The sequence below is a fragment of the Rhinoderma darwinii genome, chromosome 4 (assembly GCF_050947455.1).
Source record: "Rhinoderma darwinii isolate aRhiDar2 chromosome 4, aRhiDar2.hap1, whole genome shotgun sequence".
In the NCBI taxonomy this organism is placed as follows: Eukaryota; Metazoa; Chordata; class Amphibia; order Anura; family Rhinodermatidae; genus Rhinoderma; species Rhinoderma darwinii.
The window spans coordinates 125144919-125156506 of record NC_134690.1 but is presented as its reverse complement, the minus strand read 5'-3'; positions in this window follow the sequence as shown (position 1 = coordinate 125156506).

The following is an 11588-nucleotide window of genomic DNA, read 5'->3' as shown; positions in this document are numbered from 1 at the left end:
TTAATAGCACCATTTTTGGGTACGTATAATTTTTTTATTAACTTTTATTAACTTTTTTTGGGGGGATTATAAAAAAAACTGACATTCCGCCATTGTTCTATGCGTTTTTAAATTGACGCCGTTCACTATGCGACGTAAATAACACATTACCTTTATTCTATGGGTCGGTACGATTACGGCGATACCACATATGTAGAGGTTTTTTATGTTTTACGACTTTTGCACAATAAAAACACTTTTGAACTAAAATTATTTGTTTTTGCATCGTCGCTCTCCAAGAGCCATAACTTTTTATTTTTCCATCAATGTAGTGATTTTTTGGGCTTGTTTTCTGCGGGACGAGACGTAGTTTTGATTGGTACTGTTTTGGGGTGTATGGGACTTATTGATTCATTTTTATTATGACTTTTTTGGGGGGCAATGGAAAAAAATAGCAATTTCGCCATTGTTTTTTGCGGTTTTTTTCTACGGTGTTCACTTTGCGGTTTAAATGACATATTCATTTTATTAATGGAGTCATTATGGTCGCGGCGATACCATATATGTGTACTTTTATTTATTTTTTACACTTTTACTAAATAAAACCACTTTTTATGGAAAAAAATGGTTTTATTTATTTTTTTACTGTAACTTTTATTATTAATCTTTATTTCACATTTATTATTTATTTCATTAGTCCCACTAGGGGACTTTACTGTGCGATCTTCAGATCGCTGCTATAATGCTTTGGTATACTTCGTATACCAGAGCATTATTGCCTGTCAGTGTAAATCTGACAGGCAATCTGTTAGGACGTGCCTCCGGCGCGTCCTAACAGGCATATGTCCAGGGCAGACCTGGGGGCTTTTATCAAGCCCCCGGCTGCCATGACACCCCATCGGAGACCCGCGATTGCATTCGCGGGCCGCCGATGGGTGACAGAGGGAGCTCACTCCCTTTGTAAACAAAGTTATATGCCGCGGTCGCTATTGACGGCGGCATTTAACGGGTTAAACAGCCGCGATCGAAGTAAACTTCGATCGCGGGCGTTGGAGCAGGAGCTCAGCTGTCATCAGACAGCAGAGCCCCGGCTCCAGCCTGCACGGGAGACCCGTGCAGGACTTAGACTAGGCGAACGTTAAAAGGCGTCAGCCTAGCCTAAGGCCCCTTAGTGACCAACGTGAAAAGGCGTATTGGTGGTCACTAAGGGGTTAACTTACTTTTTGAACTGCTACCTTGTCTGAGCTTAAACAACAAACCGCTAAAGACCATACCATTTCTGCATGCTGGGGGACACTGTGATTATCATAGACTCAAGTAGAGAAAGGGTGTCACTGAGCCTGATTCACACTGCTGCTAAGCAACCATCCCAGTCAATAGTGACAGCGGCATCTAATGTGTTTGACAGAGGGGGGAGCTCCCTCTGTCACCCGATCGGCGCCCCCGCAAACAAATCGCGGGTCGCCGTCGGGTTTCCATGACAGCCGGGGGTCTAACAAAGACCCCCAGGTCTGTCTTCAGCATCTGCCTGTTAGGCGATGCCAGAGGCATGACCTAACAGGTTGCCTGTCAGTTTTACACTGACAGGCAATAATGCTTTGGTATACGAAGTATACCGAAGCATTATATATGCGATCGGCACATCGCATAGTGAAGTCCCCTGGTGGGACTAAAAAAAAAAAACTAAAAAAAAAAATGTAAAACAGTTAAATAAAGTTTGTGAAAAAAAAAATAAAAAAAATTACAGTCAAAGTCAAATAAAACTACTTTTTTGGCCCAAAAAGTGGTTTTATTTAGTAAAACTGTCAAAACAAATCACACATAGACATATATGGTATCCCCGCGATCGTATCAACTTGACCAATAAAATGAACACATTAATTAAACCGCCGGATGAACGGCGTCCAAAGAAAACGCAAAAAACAACGTCAAAATTCTCTCTTTTCTTCCATTCCCCCCATAAAAAAATAAATAAAAGTTAATCTATAAGTCCTATGTACCACAAAATAGTACTAATGAAAACTACACATTGTCCCGCAAAAATCAAGCCCACATACGACCACATCGACGGAAAAATAAAGACGTTACGGTTCTTGGAACGCGGAGATGCAAAAACAAGTAATTTTTTTCTAAAAGGCTTTTTATTGTGCAAACGTAGGAAAAATATATAAAACCTTTACATATTTGGTATCCCCGTAATCGTGCCGACCCATAGAATAAAGTTAACATGTTATTTACGCTGCATAGTAAACGGTGTAAATTTGTAACGTGAAAATCAATGCTGGAATAGCTGCTTATTTTCAATTCTCTCCTAAAATAAAGTTAATAAAAGTTAATCAATATGATATAAGCATCTAAAAATGGTACAATTACAAAATACAACTCGTCCCGCAAAAAACAAGCCCTTATACGGCTATGTCGACGGAATAAAAAAAGAGTTACGACTCTTGGAATGTGACCGTGAAAAAACAAAAAATAATCCTTGGTCATTAACGTGCAAAATGGCCCGGTCATTAAGGGGTTAAGGATGAAGTCGCAGGCCTTACAGCTACCACATCTATATGTACCTGGTGTTTGTCTATCCAGCCATGTGCCCCTCGGTATAATGGGGTCAAAGCAACTATGCATGACTCTATCCCTTATGTTTTTCCCTCTACGATACGTGACTGAGGGCCATTGTGTGATCTGGACTGCCAAATCTATATCAGCACTGAGAATACGCCAGTACCTTTTAAGGATTTGCATGATATCATTTTGTTTCGGATCATAAGTACCTATGAGTCTCGTAACTCGTTCTTCTTTTCGTTTTTTAGGAACAAGGAGACTCTGCCTGTCTGCGTCCCTCGCTCCCTCATAGGCCTTCCTGATTACACCCATGGGGAAACCTCTATCCTTCAATCTAATTTTGAGCTCCTGTGCCTGACTCTCAAAATCGTCCATGGAGCTGCAATTCCGGCGTACTCTCATAAATTGGCCTTTAGGAATGCCAAGTTTGAGGGGATAGGGATGACAACTGTTCCATTGTAAGAAACTATTGGTTGCTGTTTCCTTCCGGTGTACTTTGGTGCGAATTGTGCCTTCCATTGTTTTTATAATTTTCAGATCTAGAAAGGACAGTTCTTGGTCACTAATTTCGCACGTGAACCTTAGCCCAAGATCATTGGTATTGAGGGCTGCTACAAAACTATTGAACTCCTCAACTGTTGAGTTCCAAAACAACAGCACGTCATCAATATATCTAATCCATATCCCAATTGACGAAGTCCATTTGGCAAATTTATCCCCAAAGTCTTTGGGGATAAATTTGCCAAATGGACTTCGTCAATTCTGCGCAAAGAAGCCCAGTGGATCCACAGACTGGCATGTATACAACCAGCGGGTCTAAACGAGCAGACTAATTATACGTGCTTTATTTAACATGCAACTATATTATCCATCTTCAAGCAGCCAGGTCAATATGGTTGTTTTGACGGGTGGGGGGGTGTTTGCGTAGTGCACTCTGATTGATATGGCCAACTGGCTAGGTTGTGTGCAACAGGTTTTTAATCTAAACTTCATAATGTGAGGGACACCGCACTTATCTATCCAATATGTGGTTACAGTTAAAGAGTTGGTTTAAGGTAGTCCACTTTGCGGTGTGGAACTGACCCGCAAGATATATCCTATATTATATATCGTTCTGCTCTTACATTGCTCTTTCTTGGCAGCATGGGCGATGTGTCCGTGGCTTCCACTGCGCCTGCATGTTCGTTTTGATGCGGTCGATGATGGTTCCGGGCTGTCAGTTGACGGCCGGGAGTCACATGGACAGGCGTCACGAATTCAGGGGGCGCTGTGATTGCTTAGTTCGGACAGCGCCGCCAAGTACGAGGGGTGGAGTCTGGTAGCAACTCAGTGTCCGAAATGAAGTATGCCGCTGACATCGACGCGAGCATCCTTCCGTGATGCACAGCAGAATACCTGCTGCTGAATATTTATCGCTGGTAATTAGGCCAGAGTGACCAAGATACAGACCCCTGAGGATGAGTATTTGAAATGCGTAGGGTCGTTTTTGTATGTGGGATTGTTGCATAGGGGACAGTAGCATTGTAGTGGACCCAGCACTAGGAGACTCCGGTGTTTGATCACGGACCCTGGTGTGTTCTTGGGGCTCGTACTATTGTTGTGCCCAGGTCAAATGCTGATTCCGGTGAATATCTATACAAACACTGAGATATACTTATCTCAATTACTCAGTGTTTATTGTTCATTTGGGGGATGGGTTAATATAATTAGTACATACAAACCACAACAATATAAAGCTGACAGGGGAGTTAACCTCCCCAATTTAAAATTGTACTCACTTGTAGCACATTTGAGATACAGAGTTTGGCAAATGTGCTCCAGGATAAAAACGGTTTCCATTCTCATAGATTAGAAGCCCTTTTAAATATTGGTTTGGATCAAGTTCCTTTAGAGGTCAGGGATAAACCTTTGTTATGGTCTACCATTCTAGTATGGCGACAAATCAGAAAATTGTATGGACTTCCATATACTTATTCTTTAATGCTTCCTTTTGTGGGTAACCCGACTTTCTTGGCAGGTAAACCACCTCCTATATATAGATTATTGAGGTCACAAGGCTGTGTTTTATTAATAGATTTCCGTGACGTCAAATATGATATCTTGTCCTATAGTGCAGCTTCTGAAAAATTTCCGATGTGAAGGGGAAAACACTCTGTATATTTACAAATGCAGTTATATAACTCAAATGTTAACACACTTACAGGTGGACAGGTTAGATCACCAACTGGAACTTTTCAAGAGGTCTAGTACCACTCAAACTTCAGGGAGTGCGATATACAGGATTCTTAGATTATGTATAGCTTGGACACCGGAATCTGCTGGAGCTGCCAATTGGTCTTTTCAGCTTCCGGGTTATACCACAAAAGACCTTTTGGATGCTACTCTCCATTTAACCCCTTCCCGCTTTGGCCACTTTTGACCTTCCTGACAGAGCCTCATTTTTCATATCTGACATGTTTCACTTTATGTGGTAATAACTTTGGAATGCTTTTACATATCCAAGCGATTGAGATTCTTTTCTCGTGACACATTGGACTTTGTTACTGGCAAAATTTGCTCAATACATTCAGTATTTAATTGTGAGAAACACCTAAATGTACAGAAAAATTGCAAAATTTTGCATTTTTCTAAATTTAAATGTATCTGCTTGTAATACAGGCAGTTATACCACAAAAAATAGTTGCTAATTAACATCCCCATTATGTCTACTATGTTTGCATCGTTTTTTTGAGCATCGTTTTATTTTTCTTGGACGTTACAGGTCTTAGAACTTTAGCAGTAATTTCTCACATTTTCAAGAAAATTTCAAAAGGCTATTTTTACAGGGGCCAGTTCAGTTGTGAAGAGGCTTTGAGGGCCTTATTATATATTAGAATCCCCCAATAAGTCACCCCATCTTAAAAACTTTTTTTGCAGAAATTAATTTTGAATCCATTTATTTTCTTTTGTAACACAAAAAGGTTTTACCAGAGAAACGCAACTAATATTTATTGCCCGGATTTAGCAGTTTTAGGAAATATCCCACGTCGCCCTAGTGTGCTACTGGACTGAAACACAGGCCTCAAAAGCAAAAGGAGCACCTAGTGGATTTTGGTCCTCATTTTTATTAGAATATATTTTAAGTATAAGTGAAATATAGGGGGCAGTAATAAATGAAGTGCCTCAATAGAAATAAATGGATAATGGGGTGCAAGTGAGTGAAACATGGAGGGATAGTGTGTACGTCATGAGGCACAACGTGTATAGCCAGGTAGAAGCCTATTTGTGACGCCTTGATAATTCATAGAGCGGGCTACCCTGCTTGCTATGCCAAACAACAACACACCATGCTCTCCCAGCATCAAAGACCCGGCTGTGTCCAAGAGAAGCGAATATACATAATAATGAAAAATACCTGGGGTATTGGTAATCATTTTGGCCAAAAGGACACCTGCTCGCCCTTTCATCAGCATTTCTGGCCTGGCTGTGTCCATTTGTAAGTATGGCCTTTGTCGGTGTTTTTGTATATGTCCCTGTGTTTTTATCGGTTCTGTTTGTGCATCAGGAACGTTCTGTTCCAGTTTAGGAGTTAGGGACTCGCAAGTCTGGGGATCCTTGTCGTGGATTGCGAGCTTGTGTCCTTTTGGCCAAAATGATTACCAATACCCCAGGTATTTTTCATTATTATGTATATTCGCTTCTCTTGGACACAGCCGGGTCTTTGATGCTGGGAGAGCATGGTGTGTTGTTGTTTGGCATAGCAAGCAGGGTAGCCCGCTCTATGAATTATCAAGGCGTCACAAATAGGCTTCTACCTGGCTATACACGTTGTGCCTCATGACGTACACACTATCCCTCCATGTTTCACTCACTTGCACCCCATTATCCATTTATTTCTATTGAGGCACTTCATTTATTACTGCCCCCTATATTTCACTTATAGTATTACACTTGCACACACACTATTCATTTATTATTTCTTACTACACATCCCATGCACCACATACCACTCCCCTCAAGACTAGTGGGAGTGGCTATTATTATTTAATGCACCTGCTCGCCCTTTCATCAGCATTTCTGGCCTGGCTGTGTCCATTTGTAAGTATGGCCTTTGTCGGTGTTTTTGTATATGTCCCTGTGTTTTTATCGGTTCAATATATTTTAAGTGCCACGTCAGGTTTGAAGAGCTGTTGCGGTGCCAAAACAGTGAAAATCCCCCCAAAAGTGACCCAATTTGGGAAAATACACTCCTAAGGAATTTATCTAGGGGTATAGTGAGCATTTTGACACCACGGGTTTTTTGCAGAAGTTATTGGAATTAGGCCATGAAAATCTCCAAAGAAAACGTAGGTTTGGCTAGTTTTTTTTTATTTTCACAAGGACTAAAGGAGATAAAGCACCACAACATTTGTAAAGCAATTTCTCCTGAGTAAAACAATACCCCACATGTGGTCACAAACAGTTATTTGGACACAAGGCGGGCTCAGAAGGGAAAGAGCACCATTTGGCTTTTGGTGCTCAAATTTAGCAGGAATGGTTTGCGGAGGCAATGTCGCATTTGCAAAGCCCCTTGAGGGGACAAAACAGTGGAAACCTCCCACAAGTGACCCCATTTTGGAAACTACACCCCTTGAAGAAATTATCTAGCATTTTGACCCTATAGGTGTATTGCAGAAATTATTGGAATTAGGCCGTGAAAATTAAAATCTAAATTTTTCCAAAGAAAATGTAGGTTTAGCTAGATTTTTTTATTTTCACAAGGAGTAAAGGAGAAAAAGCACCACAACATTTGTAAAGCAATTTCTCCCGAGTAAAAGAATACCCCTTTATGCGGTCATAAACTGCTGTTTGGACACACAGTAGGGCTCATAAGGGAAGGAGCACCATTTTGATTTTGGAATGGTTTCTGGGCGCCATGTCGCATTTGCTGAGCCCCTGTAGTACTAGTTTAGTGGAAACACCCCAAAAGTGACTTGGGAAACTACACCCCTTGAGGAAATCATCTAGGGGTATAGTGGGAATTTTGACCCCCAAAAGGTTTTTTGCTGAATTAATTAGAATTAAGCTGTGAAAATGAAATATTTTTTTTTCCAATAAGATGTAGATTTAGACCAACATTTTTAGTTTTCACAAGGAATAAAGAAGAAAAGGCCCCCCCATCATTTGTAAAGTAATTTCTCCCGGGTATGGTAACACCCCATATGTGGTTATAAACTGCTGTTTACATATATGGGAGGGTTCAGAAGAAAAGGAGTGGTATTTGACTTTGAGAGTAGATTTTGCTGGAATGGTTTGTGGACGATGTGGCATTCGCAAAACCCCCAGATGTACCCAAAAAAAAAAAAAAAGGGACCCCATTTTAGAAACTACACCCGTAGTGTCATTTATCAAGGGTTGTAGTGAGGATTTAGACCCCACAGGTGTTTTTCAGAAATTAATACACAGTGGATGATGCAAAGTGAAAATTGCAATTTTTCCACTGATCTCCCTATTCACTGCACAATATGGTGGTGCCCAGCTTGTGCTACTAGAGAATCTTACCCCATAAATTGTAAAGCAGGTTCTCCCGGGTACGGTAATGCCTTACTTGTGGACATAAATTGCTGTTTGGGCACACCATAGGGCTAAGAAGGGAAGGACCGCCATTTGGAGTATGGATTTTTCTTGGTAGTAGTTTTGTTTGGAGTTTTACTGGTATTTCAGTTTTTAACGTGGGGGTATATGTAATCTGTGCAGAGTACATCAGAGGCATAAGAGGGTATAATAATGGGGTAAATAATACAATTATCCATAGATGCGTGGTACGCTGTGAAGAAATCCGTTATGCACAGGCCGGTGTCGCATTGATAAACGGTTTTCTTTATCCCCCTCTTGTAACACTGTGCACCTTTTGGGGTCTTGTTCTCCTTTGTAGTTTGGGAAATTTTGCTAGGGAAAGTATTGCGCTGGTATAATACGGGCGCCCTCGATTCCAGCAGATGTGTTATGTCTCTTCCCTTCCTAGTTCCTAAATACTATGGCCCTGAAACAGAAGGAATTAACATCGGGATGTTTTTTCATCACCATATCACTAGAGGCATAACTTTTTATTTTAAGCGTGGGCTTGTTTTTTGCGAGACAAACTGTAGATTTTATTGGCATCATTTTGGGACACACACGACTTCTTGATCACTTTTTATTAAATTTTTTGGAATAGGAAATTACCAAGAACAAGCAATTCTGGAATAATTTTTAATGTTTTTTTTTTGGGCATTCACCATGCGCCATAAATTACATGTTATAAGTTTTTATGTAAAAGTTTGTATAAGTTTTTACAGGACGACAAAAAAAAAATCCCTTAGCAATACATTAGGCATGATATTGCACTGCGAATTAGAGGTCTTCCATTTCCTAAAAATTGATGTCCTATCCTCAGGATTATTGGAGTATGTTCACACGCTTAACTAAAAACGTCTGAAAATACGAAGCTGTTTTCAAGGGAAACCAGCTCCTGATTTTCATCCGCTTTAGCAACTTGCGTTTTTCACCGCCGTTTTTCTAGAGTCAAAGAAAAATGGCTCCAAAAACGGCTGAAGAAGTGAAAATGAGACTTAAAAAGACGCCAAGTCGGAACAGAACGCAGTATTTCCAATTGAAATCAATGGGCAGATGATTGTAGGCGTTCGGCTTCTGTTTTTCGAGGCGTAAACGCCCCAAAATACGCCTGAAAAAACTACGTGTGAACATACCCTTAGATGGATGTGCACTAGCCCTGAGGGTATGTGCGCACACAAAATAAAAAAACTTCTGAAAATACGGCGAAAACGGCTCCTGATTTTCAGACGTTTTTTATTCAAAGTCGCGTTTTTCACTGCGTTTTTAACAGCCGTTTTTGGAACTGCTTTTCTATAGAGTCTATGAAAAACGCCCCATCGGAACAGAACGCCGTTTTTCCCATTGAAATCATTGGGCAGATGTTTGGAGGCGTTCTGCTTCCAATTTTTTGGCCGTGTACGGATGAGAAACGGCCGAAAATAAGCCGGGTGAACATACCCTTAGGGTATGATCACACGCTTAACAAAAAACGTCTGAAAATTCGGAGCAGATTTCAGAGAAAAAAGCCTGTGATTTTCAGGTGTTTTTGAAGCGGAGAGTATGTTTTCAGACGTAATTCGGGCGTTTGTACTTGTCCATGTTAAATAGGAGTACAGTAGTGTATAATGTGTGGGGCAAAAAGGGTGGCACATGACAATGTAGAGATATGCCTTAGGCCTTATTCACACGAACGTGTGCGTTTTGCGCGCGTAAAAACAGCGTTTTACGCGGGTTGCAGTTCCGTGTGTCAGTGAATGGTGCTTGGCTGCGTGATTTTCACGCATATGCCATCCTTATGACACGTGGTTCTGATGCTTAGAAAAAGAAATGAAGGAAGTGCTTTTATTTTTTTCCTTCATTTCTTTATCTACTGTTGCGCAAATCACACAGAAGTGCTTCCGTGTGCGATTTTCACACACCCATTGACTTTAATGGGTGCGTGATGCGCGAAAAACGTACATACGCTGCGTGAAAATCACGGACTGTCTGAATGGCCCCATTGACTAACATAGGTCCGTGCGAGGCGCGTGAAAATCACGCGCGTTGCACGGATGTATTATACGTTAGTCTGAATAAGCCCTAATAGTAATTAATCCCATCATGTTTCTCAGTCATAATGGGTTAATGTGAATGGTACATGATGGGGTTAATTACTATTGAGAGGCACATGGAGTTTAAATTCATCACACCTCATAATAAGTGAAAGAAAGCCGTTTTTATTTTCTTTTTTTACAGCGTACACATCATAAATGATGCAAAAAAATTGTGCAGGTTTTTACGGCCGCGCCAATACCCAACATGTGTATATTTTATGTATTGAGACTTATTTTAATGTTTATTGTAAAAAAGGTGTATGTGTATTTTTTTTAAATTGAATATTACTTTGTTTTTACTTCATTTGTAAACTGTCATGTCCTGGCATATATCTATATGCTGATAGTAATGTACTGGTATATATCTATATGCCAGTACATTAGCCTGTGTACTGATAGTACACAGGCAGTTGTTAGGACATACCTAAGTATGCCCTAACAGGAAATATGGTAAGACAGCCCTGGGGTCCTTCAATGGGCCCTAGGCTGTCTGCCCATATATGGTATGTCCCTCAATCATGTCACAGGGATTCCTGTGATGCGATCCAAGGGGCATCCCCCCCCTTCTCACTTCCTCTTGGATGTTGCAGTTAGCTTCGATCGCAGCATTCAGGGGAATAGCAGCAGATATGAGAAGTATCCGTGATCTCCGCCGTTCTAGAGCGGGGCTGAGTTTTGTAATACAGCCATAGTCCCGCTCCGGACAACAAGTGCACGCGTGGTCAGCATGAGGAGATGCACTAATAAGCGGCGGCGCAGGCACTGAAGGACAGAACATAGGGGTGTTTTGCAGTGCGCCCGTCATGTGCTGTCTTCCGTGCCGCCGCTCATTAGTGCGGCACCGCGCGCACTTGTCAGGACTCAGGGGCAATGACTATTACACAGCCGCAGCCCCGCTCTCATACATTCATGTATACTATACTGAGCTGTGCGGCCACACCGCTAAGTATCGAAATACATGAAATAACGGTATTGAACCGTTTGGGGATGCACAGTATTGACGTTTCGATGCATCGTGCATCCCTAGGTGTGGCCAGAGATTAATTTACCCAGAATACATCTTAACGCTATGACTTAGAAAGGGGTTATCCCAGGAATCATTTTCATACAATAGACCAGAAATGCTGTTAAGAGCAGATTGAAAATTTAATTTGCAGTGTTTCTCGCATATAAAAAAACCTCAGCCTTTTTTTTTTGCTTAAGTTTGCCCCCTTGATGCTGCTGCTAATCGGTTCTGCTGGGGGTGGGTTCAGAGCAGACTGTCTCCTTCCTACTCTGGCAGCTCACAATATAGCGCCTTCTTACTTTCCCTACATATATATATATAGGTAACATTGGACCCAGTGTAGTGAAGATACATACTGTGTGGCATTAACAGTATTTACTCCCTTAAAGAGG